Source organism: Apodemus sylvaticus, chromosome 14 (genome assembly GCF_947179515.1).
Source record: "Apodemus sylvaticus chromosome 14, mApoSyl1.1, whole genome shotgun sequence".
NCBI classification, from domain to species: Eukaryota; Metazoa; Chordata; class Mammalia; order Rodentia; family Muridae; genus Apodemus; species Apodemus sylvaticus.
Window position 1 is genome coordinate 51492023 of NC_067485.1, and position 18944 is coordinate 51510966.

Below are 18944 nucleotides of genomic sequence, written 5' to 3' on the forward strand. Positions count from 1 at the left end.
AAGGATTGCTAGTCATGAATCCTCTGGGCTAATTTAGGCTTCCTAAAAGTACCATATATTCCAAACATGTCTTCAGAGATCTTCAAGCTTTCTTTTATTTACAAGGCCACAGTTCCTAATCTTTTTGAAGTAATGCTATTCCCTGATGTCTAATCATTCAACTAAATGAGCCTATGGGGGCCATTCTTATTCAAACCATCATAGAGGTGCAGGTGACTAGTGAGGAGGCAGGAGTAAGCCCATGAAGAAAAACAAAACAAACAAACAAACAAACAAACAAACCAAAAACCCAAAACAACTTTTTTTCTAACCAAAAGAAAATAGCCATTCAAGAAAGATAAAAAAAAAAGTGCTGGTGTTAGAGTACACTGTGTGGTGTTGTATCTCTGTTTTCCTCAACTTTCTCAGACATTGATTGGTTTTAATACAAATCTGATGGCCAACTAGCTGGGCGGACAGTAGAATACAGCACAGGACTTCATGAGAAGGAAAAAGGAATTCTGGGAAGAAAAAAGAGGAAGCCTATTTGCCAACACTTCTGTGAGGGTATGAATAAGAATGGCCACAATGGGCTCATATTGTTTAATGCTTAGTCCTCAGTGAGTGGTACTACTTCAACAGGATTAGGAACTGTGATATTTATTGAAGGCAGTATGTAACTGAGGATGGGCATGGAGGTTTCAAAAGCCCATATCAGTTCCAATAATACTCTCCTCCTGCTGCTTGTGTTTCTGGTAATAGAACTCTTAGCTACTTCTCCAGCTCCCAGTTGGCCCGTGTGCTACTATGCTCCTTGATTTGATGATAATGGACTAAACCTCGGAAACTGTAAGCAAACCTCAGCTAAATGCTTTTCTTTTATAAGACTTACTGCATCATGGTTTCTCGTCAGCAGCAATAAAGCACTGACTAAGACAACCTCATCTGTAAAAACATTGCATGTACAATGTACATTGTATGAATTGGAGTTTGTGTGTCTCTAAATGTCCATGCTGTATTAAAAGTTTGACACCAAAGCTGATGGTATTGGGAAACAGTAAAACTTGAGGCGTTAGAGCTGGTGGAGTGTCTCACAAGGGTGAAGTAGGAAGCTTAGGCCATTGGTCTTATTCTTAGCTACATGACGTAAGAGATGAAAAATTGAACTCTATGCTCTTGTCCCAACTGTTGTCGGAGTACAAAGCAATGAGTACTTTTGATTTGGATTAGCGATTTTGAAATTAAAAAACAAAACAAACAAAACAAAAATTTTTTCTTTTTATAATAAATTATCTCAGATATTACATCATACTTACATAAAACTTACTAATACAATATATACTCTGCCTTTGGAGAGGCTTTATTTCTGGAATCTAATTTCTTTTATTTTTTATTTTATTTTATTAGATATTTACTTTATTTACATTTCAAATGTTATCCCCTTTTCTCTTTACCCTTCCAAAAAACTGCCTATCTCATCCCCACCCCCACCCCATCTTCACTTACCAACCATCTCCTCCCACTTTCCTGATCTGGCATTCTGACTGGAATTTAGCCTAATGGCCTGCCAGAGACAGAGAAAAAAAGTCTTAGCAGCAAGGGTTAGTGAAGTAGGTTTGGCCTAATGCTGCTTGTATTAGAATATTGATTTTTGTTCCCCAGATTACTTGTATAAGTGTGTAAGTACTGCTTACATGAGCGTATCTCCATGTATGACACTGGGGGTCCCTGCCCCTAGTTGGTTCTAAATTTTAAAGATTCCAGCAGCCAATGGCTGGGCAGGGAATACAGAGGCAGGTGTCAATTTCCCAGGCTTAGGACAGATAAGGGAGAGAGAGGGCACAGATTCACTATGACTCAGAGGCAAAGGGATCAGGTTCAGGAGCTACAGAAGAAAAATCATTCAAAATGTAGATGGGAGGGGAAACTGACCTTATGGGGAGGACCTGCCCAGAAGGTAACAGGGAGCAAAGACAAAACAGAATTAGAAGGTATTAAGCCAGGAGTACTGGTTGAAAATGTATACTACCTGTGGGGAGAGTTAGAAGTTCCCAGCCATTGAGCTACCCAAGGCATATTAAAATTAACTAGTGTGTGTGTGTGTGTGTATGCGCGCACGTGCGCGCGTTTCATTCGTGAATTCCAGAAAGCGTGACCTGATGGAAGCATAGAGCAATTTAACTAATCACGACTACCGATGGCATCAACCTGGTAGTGAAAAACTCATTTTAAAAAATTAATTGGAGATTCCCAAATGGAATACACACATCATGATATACGATTAGGGGAGAGGAGAGAATTGGTTTCCCAGCAAGCTGAGCTGAGCCAAGTCATGTGGTTCTCACATAAGGCATGAAACTAGAACAAAGGAGCAGTACCTGCTCTCTTCTAAAGGTTTCTAGCTGCCTCCTAGAACTTAACCTAACCTGCACTGGGAGCCCCTGCTGAGCAAAGGGACTGGTTCCTTGGAGGAAGACAGAGTCAGGCAGACAATCAAAGCTGCCTTCTAGCATAAGCTGTTGGTGATCTGTTCAGGAAATTTTCCCATGTGCCCATGTCCTCAAGGGTCTTCCCCAGTTTCTTTTCTATTAGTTTCAGTGTGTCTGGTTTTACATGGAGGTCCTTGATCCACTTGGAGTGAAGTTTAGTACATGGAGATAAGAATGGATCAATTCCCATTCTTCTGCCTGCTGACCTCCAATTGAACCAGCACCATTTGTTGAAAAGGCTATCTTTTTTCCACTGGATGTTTTTGGCTCCTTTGTCGAAGATCAAGTGACCATAGGTGTGTGGATTCATTTCTGGATCTTCAATTCTATTCCATTGGTCCACTTGTCTGTCACTGTGCCAATACCATGCAGTTTTTAACACTATTGCTCTGTAGTATTGCTTGAGGTCAGGGATACTGATTCCCCCAGAATTTCTTTTGTTGTTGAGAATAGTTTTAGCTATCCTGGTTTTTTTTGTTATTCCAGATGAATTTGAGAATTGCTTTTTCTAACTCTGTGAAGGACTGAGTTGGGATTTTGGACATGGGCACAGGGGAAAAGTTCCTGAACAGATCAGCAATAGCTTTTGCTCTAAGATCAAGAATTGACAAATGGGACCTGATAAAATTACAAAGTTTCTGTAAGGCAAAGGACACTGTTAAAAGGACAAAACAGCAACCATCAAATTGGGAAAGGATATTCACCAATATAGAAGGCTAATATCCAATATATACAAAGAACTCAAGAAGTTAGACCCCAGGGAACCAAATAACCCTATTTAATAATGGGGTACAAATCTAAACAGAATTTTCACCTGAAGAAATTTGGATGGCCAAGAGGCACCTTAAGAAGTGCTCAACATCATTAGTCATTGGGGAAATGCAAATTAAAACAACCCTGAGATTTTACCTTACACCATTCAGAATGGCTAAGGTCAAAAACTCAGGAGACAGCAGGTGTTGGCCAGGATGTGGAGAAAGAGGAACACTCCTCCACTGATGGTGGGGCTGTAAGATGGTACAACCACTTTGAAAATCAGTCTGGCGGTTCCTCAGAAAACTGGACATGAGACTTCCGGAGGACCCTGCCATACCTCTCCTGGGCATATACCCAAAGGATTCCCCAGCATGCAATAAAGACACATGCTCCATTATGTTCATAGCAGCCTTATTTATAATAGCCAGAAGCTGGAAAGAACCCAGATGCCCCTCAAAGGAGGAATGGATACAGAAAATGTGGTATATTTACACAATGGAATACTACTCGGCAATTAGAAACAATGAATTCACAAAATTTTTAGACAAATGGTTTGATCTGGAAAATATCATCCTAAGTGAGGTAACCCAATCACAAAAGAATACACATGGAATGCGATCTCTGATAAGTGGATATTAATTAGCCCAGAAGTTCTGAATACCCAAGGCACAAATCGCATAACAAATGACTCCCATGAAGAAGTATGGAGAGGGTCCTGATCCTGGAAAGGATTGATCTAGCATTGGAGGGGAATATAAGGACAGAGAAAAAGGAGGGAGGTGATTGGAGAATGGATGGAGAGAAGAAGGTTTATGGGACATATGGGGAGGGGGGATCTGGGAAAGGGGAAATCATTTGGAATGTAAACAAAGAATATAGAAAATAAAAATATTAAAAAAAAGAAGCTGCCTTCCTTGAGCAACCCAATAAATAAAGGATGGAGATATTTAGAATTTGGCTTAATTGTTTTTAAGGATAGAAGGGAGTATAATGGTGATTATTTAAATGTTCTTAAATATACATAGAATAAAGAAATCCAAGCCCTTGATTTCAGATGTAGGAAATAAAGGCATGAAGATAGAATAGACTGAATAAAAAAATATTTCTTTAAAGAAGGCTTAAACAGTAAGTAGAAGGGAATTTAATTAAGGTTAAATACATAAGAAGCTTCTGTTAATTCAAGTTAGAGAAAGAGAAAGAGAATATATACCCACAGAGATATTAAGCTCCACAGAAGGGAGAATTTAGGGAGACTGAATGAAAAAAATTGCTTTAAAGAAGATTTGAAAAGGTCTTTCAAGGGCAAATACTCAGGATCTTTGAACATGATCTCCATGGGATTTCTGGGATTGCCTTGCCTGGTATGGCAAATCTAGAGCCTGGAAATAGGCTTATACAATAAATAGAAGGGAATTTATTTAAAGTTAAATACATAGATGAATAAATAATTTTAAGCTTTTGATCTTAAATTGTAGTTCATATGCAGGGTATAGGCAGCTTAACCTATCTCAGGCAGTAGAAACTTAGGCCTTGATAATTATATAAATAGAAAGGGGTCATAAGTACCCACGAGACATTAATCTCCATTGAAGGGAGGATTTAATTATACATAGGTGTATGAAAATGTATAAATAATTGAGACTTTTGATTTTTTTATTTTATTCGATATATTTTTTATTTACATTTCAAATGATTTCCCCTTTTCTGGTCCCCCACTCCCCGAAAGTCACATAAGCCCCCTTCCCTCCCCCTGTTCTCCCACCCACCCCTTCCCACTTCCCTGTTCTCGTTTTGCCTTATACTGCTACACTGAGTCTTTCCAGAACAAGGGGCCACTCTTCCGTTCCTCTTGTACCTCATTTGATGTGTGGATTAGGTTTTGGGCATTCCAGTTTTTCAGGCTAATATCCACTTATTAGTGAGTACATACCATGATTGATCTTTTGAGACTGGGTTACCTCACTTAGTATGATGTTCTCCAGCTCCATCCATTTGCCTAAGAATTTCATGAATTCATTGTTTCTAATGGCTGAATAGTAAGTACTCCATTGTGTATATATACCACATTTTTTTGCATCCATTCTTCTGTTGAGGGATACCTGGGTTCTTTCCAGCTTCTGGCTATTATAAATAGGGCTGCTATGAACATAGTGGAGCATGTATCCTTATTACATGCTGGAGAATCCTCTGGGTATATGCCCAGGAGTGGTATAGCAGGATCTTTCGGAAGTGACATGCCCAGTTTTCTGAGGAACCGCCAAACTGATTTCCAGAGTGGTTGTACCAATTTGCAACCCCACCAGCAGTGTAGGAGTGTTCCTCATTCTCCACATCCTTGCCAACACCTGCTGTCTTCTGAGTTTTTAATCTTAGCCATTCTGACTGGTGTAAGGTGAAATCTCAGGGTTGTTTTGATTTGCATTTCCCTGATGGTTGTTTTGATGAGCATTTTTTAAGATGTTTCTCCGCCATCCGAAGTTCTTCATGTGAGAATTCTTTGTTTAACTCTGTACTCCATTTTTTAATAGGGTTATTTGGTTTTCTGGGGTCTAACTTCTTGAGTTCTTTGTATATATTGGATATCAGCCCTCTATCTGATGTAGGGTTGGGGAAGATCTTTTCCCAATTTGTTGGTTGCCAATTTGTCCTTTTGATGGTGTCCTTTGCTTTACAGAACCTTTGTAATTTTATGAGGTCTCATTTGTCAATTCTTGATCTTAGAGTATACGCTATTGGTGTTCTGTTCAGGAACTTTCCCCTTGTGCCCATCTCCTCAAGGGTCTTCCCCAGTTTCTTTTCTATTAGCTTCAGAGTGTCTGGTTTATGTGGAGGTCCTTGATCCTTTTGGAGTTGAGCTTATTACAAGGAGACAAGGATGGATCAATTCGCATCCTTCTGCATGCAGACCTCCAGTTGAACCAGCACCATTTGTTGAAAAGGCTATCTTTTTCCCATTGGATGTTTTCAGCCCCTTTGTCGAGGATCAAGTGGCCATAGGTGTGTGGGTTCATTTCTGGATCTTCAATTCTGTTCCATTGATCCACCTGCCTGCCACTGTACCAATACCATGCAGTTTTTAACACTATTGCTCGGTAATATTGCTTGAGGTCAGGGATACTTTTTTTTAACGATTAGGCCAATAAGCAGGGGATAGGGAGCCTAACCTATGTCATAGAGTAGAAACATAGGCCTTTGTAGGGTTGTGGGTCCTGCACCCATTCTGCTACAGGACATGGTCACTTGGGGAGGCAGAATATGGGGAGTTTGGCTAACCTTACCCCACACCATCGCTGGTCAGGCATTGGGCCATATGGAAGCCCCAGGACAGGGCTCATGGGTAGAAAAATGCAATCTGAGGTATGGGAAAGCCAGAGCCGGTTTGGGGATTCCTGGCCCTGTGGTGACAAGGTGGGGGTTGTGGTGGTGCGGCGTGGAGTTCTCAGACCCTTGGATATCCAGGTGCTGCTGGGAGTCACAAAAGAGTTGAGAATTGAGTTGGGGCACTAGAGGCCCTGAGGAGGGTAGAAAGGGGAGCTCCAGCTAGTCGTACGACTTGACTGGGGGAGGTGGAAAAGAGGATAGTCCTTGAGCTAACAGGTGGCAGTTGTGTCTAGAAGTGCAGAGAGGCCTTCTATGGGAGATTAGGCAGAGGCTCTGTAGGCAAAGGCCTCCATGGCTCTCCATGGTGGATCCTGATGAAAAGATACAGTCCATGGTTCTGAATCAATTATTCCTATGGTGGAAAGTGGATGTGTAAAACCATATCCCCCTCCTCAGGATGGACCTGAGATTAAATACCTTGTTCAGGGAAGAATATCTGGGAAGGAAAGCTTATTGGTTAGGCCATCTGGGCCTCTAGGTAATTCATAGCACGGAGACTTCTGTCTTAAGCCTATGTGATCTCTATTTTATGTATGCCCACCGAGTCTCTGGGTCTTGACTATCTCTACCTTATCAAAGTCTCTGGGTCTTGACTTGCTCTACCTTATCAAACTTCCTGGGATGGTTTTACACCCCACATGCCTTGATCTCAGTATTATAAATTGTGTAAGAACAAAGCAGGAGATGGTGAGGAAGTACTATCTCAACAGAATATAATATTTGTTTAGATAGTTTTAATTGCTTTGGGTTGTTTCAATTATCAAATGAAAATGGTTATGAATTTGGTGGTTATATTAAAATTCCTCTGGGAAAGAGGACAAACTATTAAATAAATTCAACCCATACCGTTATCAATTTCTGGTTACTGGATCAAGTACCTGCAAGTGTGGGAGAGTGGCTCTGTATTTGTGTTGACAGAAAAGGAAAAAATGCTTTGGAACTCTTCCAGAGTGATATGGATCAGATATGACAGGGGAAGATCCCCTGAAGATCTTGACTGCAGAAAAGAAAATTTGGGAAAATCAAACAGGACAGATAATTTGATCTGACGATTCTTTAACATAGGAATGGCCTGATTACTGGCTTAGACATAAAAATGACTCTAGCCAAACTTCAGCTAAATTTAGACAATAAATCTTGTTAGTTATAGAATCCTTAAGATTCATCATGCCATCCTTCATATAGCATGAATGAAGACTTATCACAATTGGTTATTGATCAAATTAACTCATGAAAAGGACAATTGTCTTTCATCTACTTAAACAAGAAGCAAAATTTTATCCTTAATTGATCTATATACCTTGCACAATCCATTTGAATATCTTCATAGTACTAAAATTTTGGTTGTGAGACTATTGTAGAATGTATAGAACTGACAAGAATTATCTGCTGGGATGCAGAAATGACCTGCTGTTGCAGCTCCTACTTCCTGAAACCATTTACAGAGAATTGCTTCCAAGACAGCTTCAGAAATAGCTGGTGATTCCATATCACCTTGCTTTATACAACTTTTCAGGTGGATCCAGTTAGAACTTTAGTCAAGCTTGTAAACATACAGAGACAGAATAACAGATGCTAAAGCTAGCTTTTTAAAGTGTAGACAAATTTTCTAATTTTCCCACCCCTTCTTACCCCTTTAAAGCATTTTCATTGTCTTTGTTCAGCAGGAAGAAGTTGTAGAGAGTCCTCATCATGATCCCTTGGGTTTGGGTGTCTGGTTATGGTTATTATATAAATTACATATAGGTTGTCATTTTTAGGTACAATTTGGAAATGGTCACAACTTAAACAGGAAGGAAATGGATGGGATGGATTACTAATTTTATTCTTGAACCAAGCATTGTGTAGCCATAATCTTACATTGATAGAAATCTTTATAATTAATACAAGATCGAAGTTACAATTTCTCATCTTGGTACAGATTTGATATATTGCTATATAATTAAGGATTTCATTGGTATAAATTTAAATATTGATTCAAAATTTGTAATTAATGTTGTTACTTTTAGATAGGCATTGTGCCTACGCAACTCATTTGTACATACAAGGTTTTGACCTAGTTCTTCTAATATCTGCTATTATAAACTAAGATCATAAAGTAACAAAAATTAAAGGCTATATAGTAAACTCATAGTTATATTAGATTTGGACTTAATTATACTAAAGTGTTTTCAATGTACTGAAATAGAAATGGTTAAGAATAGTTAAGGTTTAACAGTTAAGATACACAGTCTTCAAAAATGTCATAAATCCACAGAATATGATATTTAATGTTATTTCATTATTTAGAATCATTTGGCAATGAGACATGTCTGCTCCTGACAGTGTCCCCATTCCACTTCAAAGAAGAATTTGAGCATCAAAACCTCCATATAGAGTTTCTCCAGTTATGGCAAGATAGCCACTGGACAAAAATTGCCATAGTCATCTACAGACAAAAATGCTGTCCAGGAAAGGACACAGAATGCGGGGTAGTTGGAGTTTAGTTCTGCCAATACTGAGAAAACTAGTCCTTTATAATTTCTGCTTCATTTCAAGGTCTGTCAGATGACTCTGTGCAAGATGTCTGAACATAGATGCTCCAGCACCATAAGAAGTTAGGGACTTTCCAGGTAGCCACCTGCTTCTACAATTTGTTTAACGTTTGGAAACTATGTTTTCATGCTTCTTATATATTTGGGTAATAATTCATTCTTGAATTTCTGATGGGGTTGAAAACCAGTTATAGTCTCATAATCAAACTCAAGTGGTTTAGCATTGAGAGAGATGACATAGATTTGAAAGGATGGTTTTCATGTGGTAATGCAACCTAAAATCAGAACATAATTTAGGTACAGAATTTTAAGCTCTTTAATATAGGATAGATAATAGAGTACTTTATCTAACTGACAAATATTATGGGTTAGATGTTAATTGCCCCATACTTTGCAATTTACATAAATTTTACAGTTGTGCTTATGTATGTTTATTGCTTATGAATGACAATTTCATTATGATTCTATTAGTGACTTAAAAAATAGAAATGTTTCTGTTTCAATAAGTACTGCTATATTTTGATTATTTTTCCCATCTACTGCTTTGGCATTTGGCTTATAATTAATTAGTTTTATCAATCTGTAGTATACAACATTAAGTTATTAATTTTATATCTCTCAATTTTTTATGTAGGTACCCAGCCCTATATAGTTTCCTTCTAGGACTGCTTCTTTGTATCTCAAAGATTTTTGTACATTATATATTTTCAAAATTTTAAATTTAAAGATTATAAACTTAAAAATTTTCTTCTTTATATTTTCGCTACAAAACTATTATTCAATAGCAAGTTGCTTAGTCTCAAAGAGTTTGTTTCATTCTTTGGTTCCTATTGTTATTGATATCCAGTTTTACTCTATTGTGGTTATGTGAACTTCATTTTTTCTATATTTGCTGAAACTTGTTTTATGTCATATTAGGAGATCAATTTCAGAGAAAGTTCATTGTATGATGAAATATTATATAAAAATCTGTTATATATGTTTGAATTTTTAGATCATATAACTCTAGTGTTTCTGTTTAGTTTTTTGAATATGACCATTGGTGAGAATAGTACATTAACTAAAGTACTGTCACTGTGTTGTGCTCAGTCTATAATCTTATATTTAGCACTACCTGTTTGTATGAAATTGTCCATGCATATGTTTGACCAATATACATTTAGAGTTATAATATTCTCTTGGCATATTGTTCCTTTAAGAAGTATTTACTGGTCTTTCTTATTTCTTCTGCTTAGTTTTGGTTTTTAATGAATGATATCAAATATTAGAATAGTGAGAGTTGCTCATTTCCTATTTCCATCTATTTGAAATACCTTTTCTATTTATCTACTGGTTTTTCTATCAGTCTCTTGTAACTGGCTGCACCTCTCCTGATTTGTGACATTTTCTTCTATATTTTTGAATATATTTATATGTTTTTGGTATAGTTTTGTTTTCCTCCTATGCCTGTTAATTCAAAATTTTATTTTTCAACATGTTCCAAAGCTTTTCCATGTTCTGGTCATTTTTTCCCTAAATTTCTCATTGACCTTCACTGAGTGACCTAATTTCTCTACTTTTTCTTCTATCTTTGACTTTTTTTTTATATGATGTGTTCATTGATCAGGGTTTTCTTTGAAGTTTTAAAATTGTCTTGTTGAAGTTTTCATTTTCAGAATGATTTCAATTTGACTTTTGTTCAATAATTCTGTCTATTCAATTCTATTTTCATATCTTGGTTTAAGTTCCTTCTTTCATTTAGTTGTATGATTTTATTCTCTTATAATATATTAATATTTTCTTTGAGTTGTTTAAACAGAGTTATAATCATTCTTTTAAATTCATCATGTGGGAGTTCTTCTAGATCAATCATATTGGGTCCCACCACTATGAAATTAGCATTTTTGAGAATAAGCATATGTGGTTTTTCATGTTGCTTTTGTTTCTGCTATGTGACTTGTTTAACTGAACCTCTTTATTGATTGAGTTTTCCTTCTTCTTTCATTACTTCTTCCTTTCATTTCTGTTCAACCCCCCCTTTTCTATTAGAGGTATACACGGGGTTTAAGTGAGGACTAAATTATAGAATGGTTGAAATGTTGATTTCTTCTGTGGGACTAGCATTTCAGGGCTTCAGGTTATATGTCTAGTCTTCAGAGTTTCCATGGTTGCTGTAATGGTCACTATCCAAGGCTCAAAATGCTGCTAACTTGTTCTCTTCACCACTATTTTTTGGCTTTGACATAGTTTCTGGTCCTGCGACTTTTAGAGTTAAAGAAACACTGATGAAATATTATGTACATTTTAGTTAAAAAGTATTTTAAAATAACCAAATGGTAAAGTTATAGACATTGTAAATATTAGGCTTATATATTAAAGCAGAACAAGAGTAGAAGGTTCCTTTCAAAGAGCTAAATCGAGTCCATATGGTGGTCAGAAAGACTTTCAGGAGAAAGTGTTCTCCCACATAGTTGAACCAAGTCCACACGGCAGCCTGAAACAGAAAAGCTTTCATGAGAAAGCAATGATATTGGCTTATTTACATGCTTCCCTCTTGCTCTACTGTACTGGAACCAGTACCCTAAGAAAAAGACAGCAAAACAGCAACAATAAATGTAAGAACATAACTGCAGTAAACATACATCATTCAATATTATCTTTTAATATAAATGACCTCAGTTCTCCAGTTAAAATGCACATGTTGGCTTAATCAATTAACAAATAAAATCCATCTTTCTGTTGTCTACAAGAAACTCAGAGCTTTAATATAGATACCACCTTAAAGTACAAGGTTGGAAAAAAAGTATCCCAATCCAATGTGGCTAGGAAACAACAGATCTTGCTATCCTAATATCCAATAAATTAGTCTTGAAACAAAAATTCAGGAGAAAAGGATACTTCATTCTAATCAAGAGAACAATAAACCAAGTAGATATTACTATTCTGAATATATATATATATATATATATATATATATATATATATATATATATATGGTGTACTCGATGTCATAAGACATGTACTACTGGACATAAAGATACAAATTTACATTGATTCATTAGTAACAAGTCATTTCAATTCACCACCTTTTCCAACAGGCAGGATATCTAGACAAAAAGTAACAGAAATATGAAAATTAAATGTTACCATACATAAAATAGTCTTAAAAGATATTGATAGAATATTCTGCTCAAATATAAAAGACTATACATTCTACTCATGGAAGTCCATGGAAGCTTTTCTAAAATAGATCAAAGAGAAATCTTAACTTCAGAAACGTTGAGATAACATGTATTCAATATGACCATAGTGCATTAAAACTGAAAATCAACCTCAAACAAATTCCTAGTAAGCACCCAAACTGTTGGAGATTAAATAATTCATCATTAAATGATCACTGTGTCAAAGAATCTATCAATAAAGAAAACAAATGTCCTGGAAATAAATAAAAATGAAAGCAGAACAGAACAAAACAAAACAAAATTTCTGTAACACATTAAAAGAAGTCCTATGAGAAAATTTACAGCATGAAAAGCTTACATTAAAAAATCAAAAAGAAAAGAAATAAATAATAATGCAAATCAAGAGTCTGGAAATTTCTTCTAAAAGCCATTATTACTCTAAGGCTAAGACCAAGTAAAGATACAACAAAAACAAAATAATACAAATAAACAAAAAATCTAATCGGCCAATATTCCTCATAAACTCAGATTCAAAAATGCCCAATTAAATGCTTACATGTTGAATATAAGTATATATCAGAAAAACAGTTTCAGTTATCCCAGAGATACAGAGATGGTTCAACATATACATGTCAATAAATATAATAAATCACATGAAGGGACTTAAAAAAATCTCATAATATTTTTGATAGATACAGAAAATGTCTTTGGCAAAATATAACTTGCTTTTATAGGAAAACTTTCAGAGAGAGTAGAAATGAGGAAATGTACCCTAATAAAAGTCTATATATGACAAACCCACAGCTATCATTCTAAATGGAGAAAAATATGAAGCAAGTCCATTAAAATTACGAAAGAGACAAGAAAAAGTGTCCACTATCCTTACTCCTTTTCAATCTCATGCCTGATGAAATAGAAGTAGCATTAATGTAAGAAAACGAAGCAAAAATGACTCATTCAAAAATGGGCTATGGATATGAATAGAGATTTCTCAAGAAGAAATAAAAAATAGCTAAGAAAAATTTTAGCAATGTTCATCATTCTTAGCAGTCAGAGAAATAAAAATCATACAAATATGAGATTTCATTTTACCCCCGTCAATATGGCTAAGATGAAACCAATAAACAAAGAAAACATCTCAACAACAAATGTTGGGGAGGATATGGAGAAAGGACAGCCCTAATTTTTTTTATTCGATATATTTTTTATTTACATTTCAAATGATTTCCCCTTTTCTGGTTTCCCACTCCCCGAAAGTACCGTAAGCCCTCTTCCCTCCCCCTATTCCCCCATCTACCCCTTCCCACTTCCCTGTTCTTGTATTGCCCTATACTGCTACACTGAGTCTTTCCTCCATTCTTCTTGGACATCATTTGATATGTGGCTTATGTTTTGGGTAATCCAATTTTCTAGGCTAATATCCACTTATTAGTGAGTGCATACCATGACTGATCTTTTGAGACTGGGTTACCTCACTTATATGATGTTCTCCAGCTCCATCCATTTGTCTCAGAATTTAATGAATTCATTGTTTCTAATGGCTGAATAGTACTCCATTGTGTATATATACCACATTTTTTGTATCCATTCCTCCACTGAGGGATACCTGGGTCCTTTCCAGCTTCTGGCTATTATAAATAGGGCTGCTATGAACATAGTAGAGCAAGTATCCTTATTACATGCTGAGGAATCCTCTGGGTATATGCCCAGGAGAGGTATAGCAGTGTCCTCTGGAAGTGTCATGTTCAGTATTCTGAGGAACCACCAGACTGTTTTCCAGAGTGGTTGTACCAATTTACAACTCCACCAGCAGTGGAGGAGTGTTCCTCTTTCTCCACATCTTCGCCAACACCTGCTGTCTCCTGAGTTTTTAATCTTAGCCATTCTGACTGGTGTAAGGTGAAATCTCAGTGATAATTAAAAACTACTGCAGGGATTCTAGAAATCAGTGTGGAAGATAAATCTCAGAAAGCAAAAATGATTTTGTCATATGACCCAGGCTGTTAGTTAGGGTTTTACCGCTGTGAACAGACACCATGACCAATGCAAGTTCTATAAAAGAGAACATTTAATTGGGTCTGGCTCCGTGGTTCAGTCAATTGTCATCAAGGCAGAAACATGGCAGCATCCAGGCAGATATAGTACAGGAGGAGCTGAGATTTCTACATCTTCATCTGAAGGCTGCAAGTAGAAGTTTAACTTCCAGGCAACTAGGGTGAGGGTCTTAAGCCCACACCCACAATGACACACCTACTCCAACAAGGCCACACCTCCTAATAGGGTCACTCTCTGGGCCAATCACATACAAACCATCACATCTAGCTATTCCACTCTGGCATTTGTCCAATTAACTTGACATCCTACTCCACAGGCACGTCTTTTGCCTTGTTCATTGCTGTCCTTTTCTTAATAGCTAAGAAATGGAAAGAACCTAAATGTCTACCAACGGATGAATGGATAATGAAAGTGAACTCAGTTCCATTGTAATGATAAAAGAAATCTGTAGGTAAATAGATACATATAGAAAATACTTTTTCTGTTGCATTTTTTATGTGTATGTGTATCTACTGTATGTGTTCTTTATTGTAACCCTGAGTTGCACCCCTAGCATCATGGGCAGTGGGATAATAAAGCAACTCTCCTGTTCTCCAAGTCAGTTTTGTGTGCAATTCCCAGTATTAGTGCAGGATGTAACACAGGAAATTGTTACCCTCTGAGTTTATCAGGACACCTGGCCTCATCTCAACACACTGGCCTTGGGTGATTGTATTTTACTTCCTGTCCAAGTCAGTCATCCCAGCCCTGTGCTTCACATGCCATGGAAGTTCCCAGAAACTTTAGGAGACTGTTATTCTTCAGTCATCCCTTACTTGTACCTCATAGGTGTCAGGTCAGGGAGCAGTCTCCTGTCCTGTACATGTTTTCATGCTCGGACAAGGGACTGAGGTTCATAGTTTACATAACCAAACCAAATCTAGTTTGTAGATTCTCCCAGTATCGCTTTGTCCCTACTTGGCCTACCCTGTCCTCAACCCTGAGGCTCCTCCCTATATAATCCTGATATTTTGGACTCTCTTCCTCTCCTCCTCTTCTTTTTTAAATGTTTTTTAATTGGATATTTTCTTTATTTACATTTCAAATGTTATCTCCTTTTCCAGTTTCCCCCTCTCCCAGAAACCCCCTATTTCATACTCCATGCCCCTGCTTCTATGAGGGTGTTCCTCTACCAAGCCAACTCCTACCCACTGACCCTTGATTCCCATACACTGGGGCATCTATCTAACCTTCGTAGGACCGAGGACCTCTCCTCCCACTGATGCCTGACAAGGCAGTCTTCTGCTATATATGATGCTGCAGCCATGTGTGCTCCTTGGTTGATGACTTGGTACCTGGGAGCTCTGAGGGGGGGAGGGTCTGGCTGGTTGATATTTTTGTTCTTCCTATGAGGTTGCAAACCACTTCAGCTTTAGTCCTTTCTCTAACTCTTCCATTGGAGACCCCAACCTCAGTTCAATGGTTGGCTGTAAGTATCTGCCTCTGTATTTGTAAGGCTCTGGTAGGGCCTCTCAGGAGACAGCCATATCAGGCTCCTTTCAGCAAGCAATTTCTTGGCATCCATGATAGTGTTGGGGTTTGGTGATTGTATATGGGAAGAATCCTCAGGTGGGCCAGTCTCTGGATGGTCTTTTCCTACAGTTTCTGCTCTACACTTGATCTCTATATTTGCTTCTGTGAGTATTTTGTTCCTCTTCTCAGAAGAACTGAAGCACCCACACTTTTGTCTTTGTTCTTATTGAACTCCATGTGGTCTATGAATTGTATCTTGGATATTTTGATCTTCTTGGTTAATATCCATGTATCAGTGAGTACATGTCATGTTTGTTTTTTTATGACTGGGTTACCTCACTCAGGACGATATTTTCTAGCTTCATCCATTTGCCTAGGAATTTCATGAGTTCATCATTTTTAATAGCTTAGTAGTATACCATTGTGTAAATATACCATATTTTCTGTATCCATTCCTTTGTTGAAGGACATCTGGGTTCCTTCCAGCTTATGGCTATCATAAATAAGGCTGCTATGAATATAGTGGAGCATTTGTCCTTGTTATATGTTGGAGCATCTTCTGGGTGTAAGGCCAGGAGTGGGATAGCTGGGTCTTTAGGTAGTGCTATGTCTAATTTTCTGAAGAACCGCCGAACTGATTTCCAGAGTGGTTGTTCCATTTTGCAATCCCACCAGCAATGGAGGAGTGTTCCTCTTTCTCTATATCCGTGCCAGCATCTGCTGTCATTTGAGGTTTTGATTTTAGCCATTCTGGCTGGTGTGAGGTAGAATCTCAGGATTGTATTGATTTATATTTCCCTGAGGAAGATGTTGAAAATTTCTTTAGGTGCTTCTCAGACATTCTATATTCCTCAGTTGAGAATTCTTTGTTTAGCTCTGTATCTCATTTTTAATAGGAATATTTGTTTCTCTGGCTTCTAACTTCTTGAGTTCTTTGTGTATATTGAATACTAGCCTTCTATCAGATGTAGGATTGATCAAGAGTTTTTTTCCCCAATCTGTTGGTTGCCATGTTGTCCTATTGACAATGTCCTTTGCCTTACAGAAGCTTTGCAATTTTATGAGGTCCTTTTTGTCAATTCTTAGTCTTAGAGCATAAGCCATTAGTGTTCTGTTCAGGAAAGTTTCCTCTGTGCCCATGTGCTTCAAGCTCTTCCCCACTTTCTCTATAATTTTCAATCTATGTGGTTTTGTGTGGACATCCTGATCCACGTGGACTTGAGCTTTGTACAGGGAGATAAAAATGGATTAATTTTCATTCCTCTAAGTGTTGATTACCCATTGAACCAGTACCATTTGTTAAAAATACTGTCTTTTTGCTACTGGATGATTTTAGCTCCTTTGTCAAATGTCAAGTGACCATAGGTGTGTGGGTTCATTTTTGGGTCTTAATTCTTTTTTTTTTTTATTATTCGATATAATTTATTTACATTTCAAATGATTTCCCCTTTTCTAGCCCCCCACTCCCCAAAAGTCCCGCAAGCCCCCTTCTCTTCCCCTGACCCCCCACCCACCCCTTCCCACTTCCCCGTTCTGGTTTTGCTGAATACTGTATCACTGAATCTTTCCAGAACCAAGGGCCACTCCTCCATTCTTCTTGTACCTCATTTGATGTGTGGATTATGTTTTGGGTATTCCAGTTTTCTAGGTTAATATCCACTTATTAGTGAGTGCATACCATGATTCACCTTTTGAGTCTGGGTTACCTCACTTAGTATGATATTCTCTAGCTCCATCCATTTGCCTAAGAATTTCATGAATTCATTGTTTCTAATGGCTGAATAGTACTCCATTGTGTAGATACACCACATTTTTTGCATCCACTCTTCTGTTGAGGGATACCTGGGTTCTTTCCAGCATCTGGCAATTACAAATAAGGCTGCTATGAACATAGTAGAACATGCATCCTTATTACATGGTGGGGAGTCTTCTGGGTATATGCCCAGGAGTGGTATAGCAGGATCTTCTGGAAGTAAGGTGCCCAGTTTTCGGAGGAACCGCCAGACTGATTTCCAGAGTGGTTGTACCAGTTTGCAACCCCACCAGCAGTGGAGGAGTGTTCCTCTTTCTCCACACCCTCTCCAACACCTGCTGTCTCCTGAATTTTTAATCTTAGCCATTCTGACTGGTGTAAGATGAAATCTTAGGGTTGTTTTGATTTGCATTTCCCTAATGACTAATGAAGTTGAGCATTTTTTAAGATGCTTCTCCGCCATCCGAAGTTCTTCAGGTGAGAATTCTTTGTTTAACTCTGTACCCCATTTTTTAATAGGGTTGTTTGGTTTTCTGGAGTCTAACTTCTTGAGTTCTTTATATATATTGGATATTAGCCCTCTATCTGATGTAGGATTGGTGAAGATCTTTTCCCAATTTGTTGGTTGCCGATTTGTCCTCTTGATGGTGTCCTTTGCCTTACAGAAACTTTGTAATTTTATGAGGTCCCATTTGTCAATTCTTGCTCTTAGAGCATACGCTATTGGTGTTCTGTTCAGAAACTTTCTCCCTGTACCAATGTCCTCAAGGGTCTTCCCTAGTTTCTTTTCTATTAGCTTCAGAGTGTCTGGCTTTATGTGGAGGTCCTTGATCCATTTGGATTTGAGCTTAGTACAAGGAGACAAGGATGGATCAATTCGCTTTCTTCTGCATGCTGACCTCCAGTTGAACCAGCACCATTTGTTGAAAAGGCTATCTTTTTTCCATTGGATGTTTTCAGCCTCTTTGTCGAGGATCAAGTGGCCATAGGTGTGTGGGTTCATTTCTGGATCTTCAATCCTGTTCCATTGATCCTCCTGCCTGTCACTGTACCAATACTATGCAGTTTTTAACACTATTGCTCTGTAGTATTGCTTGAGGTCAGGGATACTGATTCCCCCAGATTTCCTTTTGTTGCTGAGAATAGTTTTAGCTATCCTGGGTTTTTTGTTGTTCCAGATGAATTTGATAATTGCTCTTTCTAACTCTGTGAAGAATTGAGTTGGGATTTTGATGGGTATTGCATTGAATCTGTATAGTGCTTTAGGCAAAATGGCCATTTTAACTATATTGATTCTACCGATCCATGAGCATGGGAGGTTTTC